Source organism: Lissotriton helveticus, chromosome 7 (assembly GCF_964261635.1).
Source record: "Lissotriton helveticus chromosome 7, aLisHel1.1, whole genome shotgun sequence".
Lineage (NCBI taxonomy): Eukaryota > Metazoa > Chordata > Amphibia > Caudata > Salamandridae > Lissotriton > Lissotriton helveticus.
The window spans coordinates 301,973,660-301,990,909 of NC_136068.1; positions in this window are offsets into that span (position 1 = coordinate 301,973,660).

Genomic DNA, 17,250 nt, shown 5'->3' on the forward strand with positions numbered 1-17,250 from the left:
CGAGCAGTGGGAGCAAAATATAGAGCAGAAATCATGCGAATAAACGTAGGACCAAAATTAAATGATAACAAGGTCTGAAATAGAAATTGCCAATGAATTTTATCGAAAGCTTTCTCTGCATCCAAAGCCAAAATTCCTGAGGGGGAAGTTAAAGTGGCACTTTGTTCAATAACATGTTGTAAGGTTCTTGTGTTATTTGTAGAGTATCTATTCTTCATAAAACATAATTGATCTGGGTGTATAATAGAATCTAATAAAGGGGCCAATCGAGAAGCAAGTATTTTAGCATATCATTTACAGTCTTGATTAATTAAAGATATAGGACGATAATTTGAAACAAGAGTGGGGTCTTTATCCGGTTTGGGGAGTACAATAATTAAAGCATCAGTAAAATAACCTGAGATAGTTCCTGAAGAACCAAAAAAAGTAAAAAGTTTAAATAAATAAGGCAGAAGTTGAGATTGAAATTATTTATAAAACTCAGCTGGGATACCATCGGGCCAGGAGACTTATTTTTTTATGAGATTTTATGGCTGCTAAAATTTCATCTGTAGTAATGGGTAAATCCAGCCCAAGTCTATCTGATTGTGAAATCTTGGGCAAATCACATGTAGTTAAAAAAGAGTCAAGTAAAGAGGCATCATGAAAATCAGGCTTGTTATTTGAGTTTTATCTTTTTTTTATACGTAAATAATTAGCTACAAGTTTTCCAGATCTGTTGCCATTAAAACAAAATTTAGCTTTAGAATTAGAGATTTGGATGCAAGCGCTTTTACTAAGGATTGAGTTAAATTCATATCGAAGCTTTTGTAGTTTAACTCTGAATTGAGGATCATTGGACGTAATAAAAAGTCTCTAAAATTTTGTAATTTGCTTTTCCAAATTTCTGATATGTGCATTAAACCTTTTATTTTCGTAGGCCATAATATAAATAGTTACAATCCTAATGTAGGCTTTAAAGGTTTCCCATCTATTGACTATAGAAGTGGAATCTTCAGGGTTGAGTAAAAATAATCTTTAATGGCATTTAAGATTTCTGGCTTATTATGTTCATTAAGAACAATTCCAGTATTCGTATGCCATCTAAATTGTTTTGTAAAAGTTGAAGTTAAATTCAGAACAAAAGAAATCAAGGCATCATCTGAAATGTCAATATTACCAATCTTAGGAGTTTTTACAGATTGGATTAATTGTGTGGAGAATAATAAATAATCAATCCTAGAATGTGAATTATGTGGGTTGGAAAAGAATGTAAGACATTTTTCTGTAGGGAAATGCAATCGCCAAATGTCTACTAACTTGGTGGTATGAATAAATGATTTAAAAGCATGAAAAACCTTAGGAGGGCAAAATATAGTACTAGATAGTCTATCTAATAATGTGTCAGCAATAACATTAAAATCACCTCCAACAGTTAAAGAAACTTTATCCAACTTTAGAACCTTGGTGGTAATATTAGACCAAAAAACAGGGTCATCTGCAGTAGGACCATCAACATTAAGTAAAAATATGACTGATTCAAGAACTTTAATTTTAACTTTTATATATCTTCCATTCGCATCTGAAGTTTTACTCAAAATTTGGCAATGTAATTTTTTTGCAAAAAAAATAGCCACACCAGGTTTTTTTTACCATTAGCAGGTGATAAAACAATAGAATCCACTCACTTTTTTTCATATAATTTAAGATTTTGTCATCTATACGAGTCTCTTGAACAAAACAAATATCTGCCTTACAACTACCTAAATAATCTAACGAAAATTGTATGTTTAACTGGATGACATATTCCTTTAACATTTAGTGAAACAACTTTAATATTGTGAACATTAGCCATAATGAAGAAAGAGAAAATAAAAATCAAGAAAAGGAAAGGAAGAAATAGAGAAATAATAAGAGAAAATAGTAACTCCAGAACTAGTAAAAGGACAGGAAGAAACTAAGACAAGGAAAAAACGACAAACGGAGTACATAAATATCAAGAATGAAACGCACATACGATTTACAAGCATGACCGGAACCGTTGGAGCTCTATGTAATAATAAACCATTAGTATGTTAGAACATACGCAGTATGTATTAGAGTCATGAGTATCTATGGAGTGCTGTGAACGCTGATCCAAAAACTGACGTAAATCATCAGGACGATGAAATGATTTTGAAAGATTGTCTTTCCAGATACGCATTGTTGAAGGGTCAAAAAGACCATCGTTGAATCCAAGACTTCGCAATTGAGGATGTAGAGCAGTGAATTATTTGCAAATTGAAACTGTCTCCTTAGCAAAATCCTGATGAATAAATATTTTATTCCCATTGACCATCAAAGAAGGGATTTCTCGTGCTGCTTTTCGAATCCAAACCAGGTGGTGATATTGGAGAACTTTGAATATCATTTGTCGGGGTTTAGTATGTTGAGGATTGCGATGGGAAGGAGTCCTGTGGGCCTTATCAATCTCAAGTTTTTCTGGAAATTTAATTTGTAGAAGGCCAGGAATCAGATTTTCCAAATATAATCTGCAATTGTTACCCTCAACATCCTCTGGCAAAATAAAAATGCGCAAGTTGTATTGTCTGTTGCGGTTTTCCATATCTGAAAACGCCTAGACATAGGTGATATTTTCGCTACAAGTGGGGTAAAAGTTTCAAGCTTAGCCTTGTTTATCTTGTATTTTAATTGCATTATCAGAGATTTTCATTGACAAACTCGCCATTTCTTTTTGCACATTTTTAATCTCTGAGGCAATAGAATCTGTGTTGATACGAAGTGCTTGAATTTCCTCTAAAATTAAGGATAATGAAGGTTCTAATGACTCTCCCTCCTTTGATTTAATTAGCAGAGGTGAAACCCGCTGCCCAATTTTAGTGTGAAGAGTATTTATATTATTCATTTTTTTATATTAAGATTCAAAAATTCGTAAAAAATAGAAAGAATGAGAAAAAATGTATTGTAGAGCTGGTGCAGCAGCTAAAATGGGCTATGGGAGTGGCTAGTCCCAAGCCAGGCCATTTCCTGACGGATTGCTCCGCCCCCTGACTAACAAATCTGGCTGTACCTGAAGGCATTACTGAAGCAGAGGCTGGAGGAAGAAAAAAACGCCACTTTCGCCAGTCAAAAACAACAGAAATCCCATCACTCCACAGGTACTGCCGTAATTAATTCAGCGACCTCATTTTAGTCGCAATTCTGACAGAAAATCGGTGTATATTGAAGAAAAATGGGCGAGTGAGCGCCGGACCTCACTAGGAGGCGGCCATCTTGTGTCGCGCACTCGCGGGTCTCCCTAATTGACTCATTTTATCCTTCTAGTCTGTGCTTTTCGAGATCTGTCTTTTATTTCTCTAAAAGGACTTCATTTGTTTACCTCATTCTCTGGACCTGATTCACAAAGGGTCTCCGCACTTGTGGGGTTGGCCCCGCAGTCATGGGGAAGTCCCCGCACCTGGGGCAGAATCTCCGTAATGAGAATTGTCATTGCGGAGATTCGGCCCCAAGTGCGGGGACTCCCTCATGACAGCTGGGTCTCTGCCAAGAATGCGGAGACCCTTTGTGAATCAGGCCCTCTGTGTTTTTTCACATCTCCCAGCCCATTTATTTTCATATTAAGTCCTATGTTCAATACCTTTTCCTTTGAGCCTCTCTCAGTGCTTTTGCAATTTTATACAGATTCACCTTTCCTCTTGTTCTCTTGTGCCCTATTAGTTTTAACACTTTTCATCTAGAGCATTTCCCACACTTCTACCTATGTTCATATTTCATATACAGCTTCATCCTTTGGGACGCTTTCCCGTTCACTTCAACTCCACGTTGCACTCTCTCTTTTTTGTTCACTTTCATCCCCCTCCCACGTTGCTTTCCCCTGCCCTCTGTGTTGCTTTTCCCCAGCCCTCCTATTCCTCCCTCACTGTCATTCAACTCTCCATGTTGCTTGCAGTCATGCATTCTATACCCCATCCGTGTTCTTTCCTGCATCTGCTGGCATTTTTTTTATTTTGTTTTTTACTGATCCAACTCGGATTGGTAAAAAAGAAGGAAAAAAGGACTTGCAGTATTTTGTAGGATTGCACATGCTTAATATGTGTGCCTACAAAATGTGCAGCAAGCCATGTAGGGGTTTTTCCTCCTGTTTATTAGCACGCACAGCACGGCATCAAGGATGCCGTAAAGCATGGCTAAAAACATTGGCAAAGCCAATAGGTCTCAAAAACACGACCTATTGCTTTTCAAATGCTTATTTATTTAGCGCTCTACTAATGAAAGCTAATCAAAATCTAAACATGCAAATTTGAACCAGTGGACATTGTTGGCTGGAAATTTGAGGAGTATCTTTAAAAGTATCTGAGCATAACACAACATATATTTTAATTTACAGACTATTAATCAATGTTGGACAATCTTAGTGCAATCAGGGCCGATTTTTAGCTTTTTTTTTATGGCAGTGGCTTCAAATATCTATGATTTGTATTATCAGAATATGATTCTTACAAAAGCAAAAACAGTGTTGTCTGACATCCTGTGTTCCTAATTACATAATTAATACATTTTCTTTTACTATAAGCAATCCAGCAGTATAGACCTGTATTTTACTTACTTTTTTCAATACAAATGTTCCCTACGTAAAAAACAAAAACCATGCAAAATGCACCAAAAAACAAGTAACATGAAAAAGTACACAAGCAGTAACATGTAATATGATCATATGTTGCCATAATCAGTGTTCTTGTGACCATTACAAACCATTTGGCCTTCAATCTTATGGTGTATCTTGTTATACGAAGCCCTCTATGGAAATATAGGTACATATGTCATACAAACACAAACATGCACACAAGCTAACTATAACTTAATTGAGATAAGTGCACTATGTCTCACTCATCGCTACAGTTGAATAAGAGGTTATGTTGTGTACCATGCAGGGGTGGCTCCTCCATTAAGGTGGAGGCGCGTCGCCCACTGAAAAATAAAATGATAATAAAACTATTTTATTACAATGTTATTTTTCATTACTTTTAGCCGAGGTTATAGCGGGCGGGATCATCCTGATGAGCTTCACGCTGCAGGAGGAGTGTTTGGGCACTTGTAAGTGTGCACGTCTATTTGGCAGGCGTCTCAGGCCGGCCAAACAGACATGCGCACTCATGTTTCTCCAACCCAGTTGTGTTGTAAATCCTGGATGGGGAAAAGACCCAGGCTCCCTGTGCCTGAGTGGGCATCAAGTCAGCCCACTCAGGCCAAATTACAGCACTGCTCTCATGCTTTATTACGAGCATGAGAACAGGGCTGTGATTGCCCCATGGGAGCCTATGCCGTGTGACCAGCTTCGGGAGAGGGGCACTGAGATGGCGGCGGCGGCAGGAGCAGGTACGTTTTTTAAAAATTATTTTCCCCTCACCCCCATCTCCCATCCCCCCACCCACATTGCTCACCACCCTGAAATTAGAGCAGCCGCCACTGGTACCATGGCTATTTTTGGTCACCTATTACGATGAACTAGAATCAAAAAAGTAAAGATTCCTGGTTATGTACTGTGTTGTTTCATGCAGCTATGCGTCCTGGGTGTATTTTTAGACTACCTTCTTTGTACCTGGATTGGAACAATATGCTGAGCATTCAGCAGACTGTAATTTGTCTCGGCTGTGCCTGCTTCTATTCCAACGTGAAGACAGAGCCCTTGAGACAAGTGTTCCAAGAACGCCCATCTGACATCGAGTGTTGTTCTGTACCTCGCTGCTTTAAGTGGTCTGACAGAGACTCCGCAAATTCACAACTCTGCAAGTCTGCACCATACATATGAATATTATATGCACTTCATTCAGTCAGCGGGAATGCAGCAGGAGAGGGGAAGCATGTCTCCGATGATCACTCTTGGGTGTAGCGAGACAGAGACAACAGTGTTATTTTTATTCTTTTCAGTGTAGTGCTGCGGAGGAGTGGGATGTGTGGTGCTCTGTATTCCATGCTGGAATGATGGGTGTTCTTCATTCCACACACTTATGTAGTGATATGGAAGAATGAGTGTTGATGCAATGACATAGAAGAATATGTCTTCATCATTGTCTGCAGTGGTGCAGTGACATAGAAGAATGGATGTTCTTCGTTCCACACAATGATACAGAGATATGGAAGAATGGGTGTTCTTCGTTCCCTGCAGTGGTGTAATAACATAGAATTATATGTCGTCTTCATTGTCTGTAGTGATGCAGTGCGATAGAATTCTGGGTGTTCTTCATTCCTTTTTTTGGGGGGGGGTTTAATAATATTTTTATTGCTTTTATTTCTTACAACATATCTATACTACTATTATAAAGAGAGAGCTGAAACCTTTGAGGCGGGTAAACTCAAGAAGTACAGCACCAATCACAACACCCAATACAGCATTGTAAAGGGGAGATGCAGCAGATGGACATAGGCTATACAACTGGCCACCATATACATTACAAAGGTCAAACAACCTTAGGGGTAAAGTAGTCCCTTGTGGGCGTTGGTGTGGCGTGTCAAAGTACACTTGGGCGTTGGCGTGGGCGTGTCAAACTACACAACATTATTCCTTTGTGGGCGTGCAGCATTGACAGAGGGGCGTACTACACAACATTATTCCTTTGTGGGCGTGCAGCATTGACAGAGGGGCGTGGCACAACAGCGTTGACAGAGGGGCGTGCCACAAATAAAACAAAAAATGTCAGCGTACTTCAGTAGCGCGCCTGTCAGAAACAATGTGCGCGCCCATTCACGGTCCACCTTCGCGTCTCACACGTCCGTCTACAAACACCAAGCTGCACCGCATTCACGCCCATTGCCATTCAGGCGCCATTAATGATATATAGTGCGGCGCAACCTTTGTGGGCGTCAGCGTTGTCAGATGGGGCTGCACCAAAATTAAAATAAAAAGGGGCGCGCCTTTCGCCAGCAATGTGCGCGCACATTCACGCTCCACATGGCGTTCTGATGACGCGACATTAATGATATATAGTGCGGCGCAAACTTTGTGGGCGTCAGCGTTGTCAGAGGAGGCAGCACTAAAATTAACAAAAAAAAGGGGCGCGGCTTTCGCCACCAATGTGCGTGCACATTTACGCTCCGCCTTGGCGTTCTGATCACTTCTCACACGGCCGTATCAAAACACCAACGGGCGCCGCATTGACAGACCTTGCCATACTGCCTACAAAATTAAACTAACAAAACAAAACTTTACTCCTTTAGGAACGTAAGATTTGTCAGAAGTGGCTGTAGGGGAAAAAAAATAAGGGGCACACAAGCGCGCCATTCACACTCCAACGGCTCCAGCGGACACTGAAGGCAGGCACCGTACCACACGATCTAAGCCACTTCACAATTAAAATGTAGTCCGGGGCTCAGGCGGGGTCTCAAACCAGCCCTCGCAAACACGGGATCACGCCGGGCACTGTCAGCGTACACACATTAACGTCAAAGACAACCCGCTTGGGAATTATATAACCAACACACTCCACAACACACAAAAGCTGCAAAGCTTAAAGCGGAGGACGCACACATAACGCAGGACAAGCAAATACGGGACAGCTATGGAGGCACACATGAACAAGGTTGTTACTAACAGTGCATGCACAACCGGACAAAAACGTTACAAAAACATTACAAACTGACCTTAGCCTATAGGAAGATGTAAAACACCACGTGGAAGATCAAGGTTTAAATACGCATGACATTCCTCTACATTACACACATAACATTTCATACCCGGACAATGTCGGGACGGGCTGCTAGTAACATATAATCGTCAACGCTTTGTCGATACAGGGGTAGCAGCACAGACTGGCTAAGTTACTTTCAATAATGCAATGACACAGAAGATTGTGTCTTCATCAGTGTCCACAGTGGTGCAGTGAAATAGAAAAATGGGTGTTCTTCGTTCCACACCATGATACAACTAGATGGAAGAATGGGTGTTCTTCATTCCATGCACTGATGCAATGACAAAGAAGAATATGTCTTCCTAATTGTATGCAGTAATGCAGTGATATAGAAGAATGGGCGTTCTTCATTGCACACCTTGATTCGGTGATGTAGACAAAAGGGTGCTCTTTATTCTGCACAATGATGCAGTGATATGGAAAAATGGGTATCCTTCATTCCATGCAGTGATGCAGTGAAATATAATATTATGCCTTCCTCATTGTTTGCAGTGATGCAGTGATATAGAAGAATGGGTGTTCTTCATTCCACTCAATGATGCAGCGTTATGGAAGAATGGATGTTCTTCATTCCATGCAGTGATGCAATGACATAGAAGAATATGTCTGCCTCATTGTCTGCAGTGATGCAGTGATATAGAAGAATGAGTGTTCTTCATTGCATACATTGATGCAGTGATATAGACGAATGGATGTTCTTCATTCCACAAAATGATGCAGCGATATAGAACAATGGGTATCCTTCATTCCGTGCAGTAATGTAATGAAATATAATGTTATGTCTTCCTCAATGTTCGCAGTGATGCAGAGATATAGAAGAATGGGTGTTCTTCATTCCACACAATGATGTAGCGATATGGAAGAATGGGTATCCTTTATTCCATGCAATGATGCAATAACATATAAAAAGATGTCTTCCTCATTGTTTGCAGTGATGCAGAGATATAAAAGAATGGGTGTTCTTCCTTCCACACAATGAAGCAGCGATATGGAAGAATGGGTATCCTTCATTCTATGCAGTGATGCAATGACATAGAATATTATGTCTTCCTCATTGTCTGCAGTGATATAGAAGAATTGGTTTATTTTGTGCAGTGAAATATTGATTATGAATGATGGCTGTTCTATATTTTAAGTAGTAAAACATTTATTATGAATGATGGGTGTTCTTAAATTATGCAGTGAAATATTGATAATGAAGGATGGGTTTTTTATTTTATGCAGTGAAACAGGGATTAGGAAGAATGAGTCTTCTTAATTTGTTGCAGTGATACAGCAAAGTGTGAGAATTTATGTTCTTCAGTCCATGGAAGATGCAATGATGTGGAAGAATATGCCTCTTAACAGTACACTGGGATACAGCAATGCATAAGAATGTGTGTTCTTTAAATTATGCTGTGAGTTACAGATTAGAGAGAATGAGTGCTCTCTACGTCATGCATTGCGACATTGGGTAGAAAGAAATGGGTGTTCTTTAGTTCGTGAAGTGATATGAATGAATATGTGTTTTTATTGCACACATTGCCTAAATTGCTTGATTTAATAAGCTTTTCATCGCTGACTCCTTCCCCCTCCTCCCCGCTGCCCTGGGACACTCCCAGCCGAGTATTGACGCTGTGGAGTTGGTCCCAGGTACAGACTAGCGGCGGCCATATTGTGTGTGGCTCTAATTTCCCGCGCTCTAGTTGCGCATAAAAGGGGCTTCTCTCGACCCTGCGCTCGTTTGATTGAGTGTCTGTGTCCCTCCTGAGGCGGAAGCCGGGAGGTTGTGTTGCTCTGTTTTAATCTTACTTGTAAATCGAATACCTGTGTAATACAGCGCTTTTTAAACTCATTTGCAACATTGCCTAAATTGCTTGATTTAATAAGCTTTTCATCGCTGACTCCTTCCCCCTCCTCCCCGCTGCCCTGGGCCACTCCCAGCTGAGTATTGACGCTGTGGAGGTGGTCCCAGGTACAGAGTAACGCGGCCATATTGTGTGTGGCTCTAATTTCCCGCGCTCTAGTTGCGCATAAAAGGGGACATCCATGCCTCCGCACAGCGGACGCGGTCCGCGGACGCGCCGGACTTGTGCTTGAGTCGTGCCAGAGTCCTGCCCGTCTGCACCCGTCCGTGGCCGGACGGGCCCAGGGGCCAGGGATGCTGTCACTCCTCTCACCTACTCTCCCTCTGCCCTCAGGAATCTACAATCTGCACATTGCGTATTATCTCCGGCAAGCCTAGATCGTGTCTCATCACTCGGCATCGCGCGTAAAGCATCTTTCCCACGTTCTAGCTGCAAGCCCTCAGCCTGCTCCAGTACTATCGAAACGCGCATCCGTGTATTATACCTAAACACACGTTCATTTGTAAAACACCAGGCTGATCTCTTTCTTCTCCTCACGGATGAAAGCCCCGATATCCTTTTAATCACCGAGACCTGGCTGACTGATGATTCTCTCCCTGACATCCTGGCAGCATTGCCCCCTGACTACTACATGCTCAATCTGAACCGACCCTATGGTCGTGCTGGTGGAGGGGTGGCAGCTGTCATACGAAAGGAGTTCAAATTCATCTCCACGTCTTCTTTTACCCTCGCTGATGTGGACAACCTCATCATCAGCCTGGAAACTGGAGAGGGAGCTCTTACCCTTATTGTTCTCTATCGCCCCCCCCCATTCTATGCCTCTGTTTCCCGTCGCTTTCAGCGAACAGCTAGCCAACCTGATCACCTCATCTGCCCGAGTCGCTATCCTTGGCGACTTTAACTACTGGTACAAGGATAGCGACGCTGGCCCCCATGCGGCCGAGCTGTTCGAAGTCCTCTCTAGCCTTAACATGACCCAACTTGTCACTTCTCCCACCCATATCAGGGGCCATATTATAGATCATATCTGGACCCACAACCTCACGCTCTCATGTCCCGTGATCACTCCTTGTATCTGGTCGGACCATCATTTGATCGACACTGTGATCACAGTCAGGGGTCGTGTGAAGGTTCCTCCTCTGGTAGGTGGGGTCGCTCGTAAATGGAGCGCCCTTGATTCTCAAGGTTTTCTTTCGTTCTTGGCTGAGACTTGTCCCCCGCCGCGCAGTGTCGCGACTGTCCATACTCTGGAGGAGGATTTCTCCAGTTGGATTACCAAAGCCAGCGACCATTTTGCCCCCCTCTCCAGATTCCCTTGCTCCCGGCACAGCAAGTCACACAGGCGGTTTAATACCACCCTGAAAACTCAGCAACCTGAACTGCGCCAGATGGAACGTAGGTGGAGACGTAATTACTCGCCCACCAACAGAGAGTTATACGTCGCTGCACGGAAAAAATACAAAAGTGCAATTATAGCAGCAAAATCCTCACATATCGCTGAAAGGATCTTCATTGACCCTAACAAGTCCAAGGAGATTTTTATAGTCATGAGTGAGCTCACGTCTGACGCCAGGACCCTCCCTTCTCAGGCCCCCACCCAAGAGTCCTGCAATGCCTTAAACAGTTTCTTCATCGAAAAAATTATCAAGATTAAGAATACTATTCCTCCTGCCTCTTCCGCTGCCATTTTAGCTTCCTCTTCTGGAAACCCACTCTCACTATCATCCTTCCCCGTTCTCGATTCCACCACTCTGGCCAAACTCGTTGCCCGAGTCAAATCTGGCTCGCCCAATGATTGTGGTCCCCCCTCTGTTTTCCACGACATCTGCCTGGCTCTGCCGGACTGCATTTTGCCTCTGTTAAACACCTCTCTTGAGACAGGCATGGTACCTAACTCCTTTAAGGAGGCTGTTTTGGTGCCCCTGCTGAAAAAAACTGGAGCTGACCCGGAGAACCTTGCCAACTATCGGCCTATTTCCCTCTTGCCCTACCTATCCAAACTCTTGGAGGCACACGTCACCAGTTGCCTCTCTCAATTCATCGAGTGTTCCAACTATCTCGAACCCAATCAAGCCGGTTTCAGACCAGCCCACTCCACCGAGGCTGTGATCCTGGCAGTTATGGATTCTCTAAGGGGTAATGCCGATAAAGGGGCACCTCAGGCGCTCGTTCTATTGGATCTGTCGGCGGCGTTCGACACGGTGGACCATAACATCCTTCTCCACCGTGTCGAGCAGGCCAGCCTCCGGGGCCTGGCCTCTGCCTGGCTTAAATCTTTTTTGTCGGGCAGAACCCAGGCGGTCCGCTTAGGCCCTTTCACGGCCGCTAAGGTACCATCCACCTGCGGAGTGCCCCAGGGATCATCCCTGTCCCCTCTGCTTTTTAATCTTTATCTCCAACCGCTCATCCACTCCTTGAAGAGGTGGAACATCACCGTCTTCAATTACGCAGACGACCGGCAAATTATCTTCCCCCTCAACACTCCCAATGCAGCTCTCGTCTGTCAAGCGGTTATGTTACACATCCAGCAATGGATGAATTTTAACCAGCTCAAGCTAAACCAGGGGAAAACAGAGCTAATTCTCCCAGGCAACAGCCCCACTTACTGGGGTCCACAGTTCTGGCCAGTGGAGCTTGGCTCCCCGCCTGCCCCGGCCAAGTCAGCAAAGAGTCTTGGGGTCATTATTGACACGGAGCTCTCCCTCAAGCCTCAGGTTGGTGCTGTCGTGTCATCATGTATATTCCAGCTAAGAAAAATCAGGAAAGTCTCTCACCTCCTTACACCTGAGGCTTTGATACAAGTATTGATCGCCCTGGTGCTCTCCCACCTGGATTTCTCAAACTCTCTGTACCATGGCCTACCCAAATCCCTTCTCCACAGGCTTCAAATTGTACAGAACCAGGCGGCTAGATTGGCCTATAAAATCCCAAAGTGGCAGTCTGCGAAACCATTACTTCGCAAACTCCACTGGCTGCCGGTTGAACAGAGGGCTGCGTTCAAGATCGGCTGCCTGACATTCAAAGCTGTGTTTGGGACTCCTCCCGCCTTCCTTAAATCCCTGGTCACTCTCTACTGTCCGGTACGCAACCTACAGTCCTCTCATCGCCAGCTTTTAGTTGCCCCCCAATCAAGCTTAAAAAATTTGTCGGCCGTAGATTTGCTCCCTTGGCTCCCAATCATTGGAACCCGCTGTCCCTCCCGCTTAAATCTTCCAACTCTCTTCTGGAATTCAGAAAACTCCTGAAAACCTGCCTTTTCACACAGTCTGGTTAGACCCCCGCTTTTGTACCGCTCAGCACTCAATCAGCGCCAGGAAACTTATGGTGTCAGAGCGCTATAGAAAATCCCCTTAAGATAAGATAAGATAAGACAGTGATGTAGACATATAGAGGAATCGGTGTCCCTTGTTTTATGCAGTGAAGAATTGATTATGAAGAATGGATGTTCCTTTTTATGCAGCGAAACTTAGGTTAGGGAGAATGGGTCTTCTTCATTCTATGCAGTGATGCAGCGATCTGGAGCAATGCGAATTGTTTATTCCATACAGTGATCAAGTGCTACAGAAGTATGTGTTTTGCTCGTCTGCAGTGAAGCAGTGATATAGAAAAACACACAATGAAGCATTAATATGAAAGAATGAGTGTTCATTCCAAGCATTGATGCAATGACATAGAAGAATATGTCTCATTTATTGTCAGCAGTGATGCAGTTACATAGAAGAATGGGAGTTCCTTACTTTATTCAGTGAACTATTGATTATAATGATGGGTGTTCTTTATTTTATGCAGTGAAACAGGGATTAGGAAGAATGGGTCTTCTTGATTTTATACAGTTATACAGTGATCTGGAAGAAAGTGTGTTCTTCCTTCCATGGAAAATGCAATGATATGGAAAAATATGCTTTTTAATGATACAGTTGTATATAAGAATGTGTGTTCTTTAATTTATGCAGTGAGTTACAGATTAGAAAGAATGAGTGTTCTCTGCTTCGTGCATTAAGACATTGAGTACAAAGAGAAGGGTGTTCTTTAGTTCATGCAGTGATATGAAAGAATATGTGTTCTTTATCGCATACAGTGAAGTCGAAATATAGAACAAATTGTCTCCTTTTTTATGCAGGGAATAATTGATTATGGAGAACGGATGATCCTTTCTATGCAGTGGAACTTAGGTTAGAGAGAATGGGTCTTCTTCATTCTACACATTGATCTGGAAGAGTGAAAATTCTTTATTCCATAGAGTGAACCAGGGCCAGATGTATGAAACAGTTTTACCCATGCTGTGTCAATGGGACAATGTGTTCGTACATCTGGCCTATAGTGCTATAGAAGAATATGTCTTACTTATTGTCTGCAATGATATAGAGGAATGGGTGTTCTTTCATTCCACACAATGGCTGTTTTTTAGTTCAACCTATTATACAGTAGTTTGTATGTGTATGCCCTACAGTAGTACAATAAAATGGAATGATGGTGCTCTTCATTCCATGCAGTGATCTAGTGATATGGAAAAGTGAGAGTTTTTGTGCAGTGATACGGTGATATAGAAGAATGAGTGTTTAGTTCACGTAGTGAAACATTGATTAGGAAGAGCTGGTGTTTTTTTAATGCATGTAGTTAAACATTGATTAGCAAGAATGTGTGTTTTTTTCAATTTATGCAGTGAGCCATTGATTAGGAAGAATGGATGTTTTTTAGTTCATGTAGAGTGATGTTGATTAGGAAGAATTGGTATTCTTTATTTTATACAGTGAGCCATTGATTAAGAAAAATTTATGCTTTTTAGTTCATGTAGAGTGACGTTGATTAGGAAGACTGGGTATTCTTTATTTTATGCTGTGAGCCATTGATTTAGAGGCATAGACGCATTATGTTATGCAGTGATTCACTGATTACCAAGAATATGCGTAATTTATTCTATGGGGTAAGACAGTGATTAGAAAAATGGGTGTTCTTTATTTTATGCAGTGACCCACTGATTACCAAGAACATATATAATTTATTTTATGGGGTAAGACAGTGATTAGAAAGAATGGGTGTTCTTTATTGTATGCAGTGATTAACTGATTACCAACAATATGTGTAATTTATCTTTTGGGGGAAGACAGTGATTAGGAAGAATGGGTGTACTTTTTTTATGCAGTGATTAAATTACTACCAAGAATATGTGTTATTTATTTTATGGGGTAAAATTGTGATTAGGAAGAATGGGTGCGCTTTATTTGATACAGAAAGACATTGATTATGAGGTTTAATGTTCTTTAGTTCATGCAGTGAAACACTGATTGGGAACAATGGATTTCTTTAGTACATGCTCTTATACAGTGATAGGTGTGTTTATGCCCCAGAGTAATACATTATTATGGAAGAACTGGTGTACTTTACTTTCTACAGTGATTCATTGTGACCGGTTGCAAGAACGAGTACAGCTCTCCCAATCACAAGTCACCGGGTGTTCCTGTACCAATCACAAGTCGCCCGGTGCTCCAGCACGTGGGAACACTTGGCAGTATCACCAAGTGGAAAAGTTAGCCAGTAAAATCAAATATAGGTTGAGGCAGTGGCTGACGGTCGATCAAAGCCTGCTCCTCCAGGCCAACCTGCTCCCAGGGCCGGACTGGACATAGCAGGCACCGGGCATTTTCCCGGTGGGCTGCCAGGGTCGGGCCACTTTTGAAACCATGGGAGGGCATTTTTGTTACCGAGTCCGGTTTTACAGCATAGCTGTAATATCACCCCCCCTGTTACAAAAGCAGCTGGAGTATTTTCCACGCGCATCACCCTTCCTCCCCTGCGGCCAGTGTGACTCAATTACCAAGGGCCGGTTTGCATTCCCAGTCCAGCCCTGCCTGCTCCTACAGGATCATGAGCCTAAAACGCTCTATCCAGTTGGCCCACAACTAGATTTATCCCTTGACAACATCCCCACACCAATCCCTGCCTCTGAACTTGCATCGGTCCCTCCCCATCCAATTTACCACTCACTCAGAGCGGGTGGTAAATAGGAGCAAAGTTGTCCCTGAAAAGAGGCATAACTTTGTGGAAAAGGATTCCATAATTCCAGGTCTGCATGGTTATGCTCCACTTTAGAATAAAAACGTGCAATTGCATTATGCAGGCATAGAATTCCTTTCTGAAATACATAATTCTTGACCGGGTAATTTTTGCATTAACATGAAAAAATAGGCTTTTTTTGCAGTGATAACAGTAATATGAAAGAATGGATTATCTTTGTTTTATGCTGTAATATACTGATGTATTTATAAGTATATATATATATCAGTGGCAGAGGGAGTGCTGCGGGGTGGTTGGCTGCGGCAAGGGAGGGGCAGTGTGGCGGGGTAGTGGACTTGGACATATGACGCCCAGGAGTAAAGTAAGTAAATGAATAAATAAAACTATTGACCTTGCGCTCGCTGCATCGCCAACTCGGCGATTCAGAGAGCGCAAGGTAATTAGTTTTATTTATGTATTTACTTACTTTACTCCTGGCCGCCATATGTCTGAGTCCACTACACCCCCACCCTGCCCCTCTCCCGCCCTGCCCCGCTGCACTCCCTCTGCGAGCCGCTATATATATATATATATATATATATATATATATATATATATATATATATATATATATATATAGCGGCTCGCAGAGGGAGTGCAGCGGGGCAGGGCGGGAGAGGGGCAGGGTGGGGGTGTAGTGGACTCAGACATATGACGGCCAGGAGTAAAGTAAGTAAATACATAAATAAAACTATATATATATATATATATATATATATATATATATATATATGTGTGTGTGTGTGTGTGTGTGTATATATATACATATATACACATATACATGTACATATATATATACAGGCTCCATATTAAAACCATACAAGCTTAAACATATTAAATACATAAAGAATGAAATCAGCATTTAACTTTCTATAGCAGTTCAGACAGAAATGAGTCCAATTTATTTATGTCAATGTAAACTATTAAATTCACCATCAGGTGCATTCTGCTGTGCTCTGAACCTATTGTAAGATCTCCAGTTGACATTTCCACTGTTCCTGTCAATTGAGAGCCTTACTGTTAAATAACATTTGTGGAAAATACTACAGATTTTCCACACAATCGACAAAACTAGCCAAATTGCCTAAGACATTTCCAGCAATATCAACAATATCAACAATGGTAATGGAACAAGTACTCATTTTACCACACTCTCTGTAGAATCCATTAAAGTATAATTAATGATTTCGATATCATAATGGGATTTGTATACATCAAATTTTCTAAAAGTGTATAGTCACCCGATACTCAAAATCAAAATTAAGTCTATTCTGTGAAGTGATAAATTAGTATGGAAGAATGCAAATTTTTTATTTAACAATAAGATACGGTGGGATACATGTTTTTCAAGATTCATATACAAAAATGAGCATCCTTTATTTTACACTGTGATACAGTGATACGCAGATGTATTCCATGCAGCCCTGACTTGTGATCTATTGATAAACGTCCAAAATCAGAATTTTTTAAAGTGTTGCTTGGACACAGGGAGCTCATAAGACTCGAACCTGATTCCCCAACCCTAAAGTTGGCTGCTCTGACTGTTACACCACATCCTCTCCCCTTAAGACCCTGTAACTAATCCGTATCTTAACTCCCCCAATCAACTCCCTGAAGAGTATTTTTCAGTATGGTAAAAACTGTATGCTAGATTTTCGTCGCAACAGCTAAAGGTTGGCCAGTCA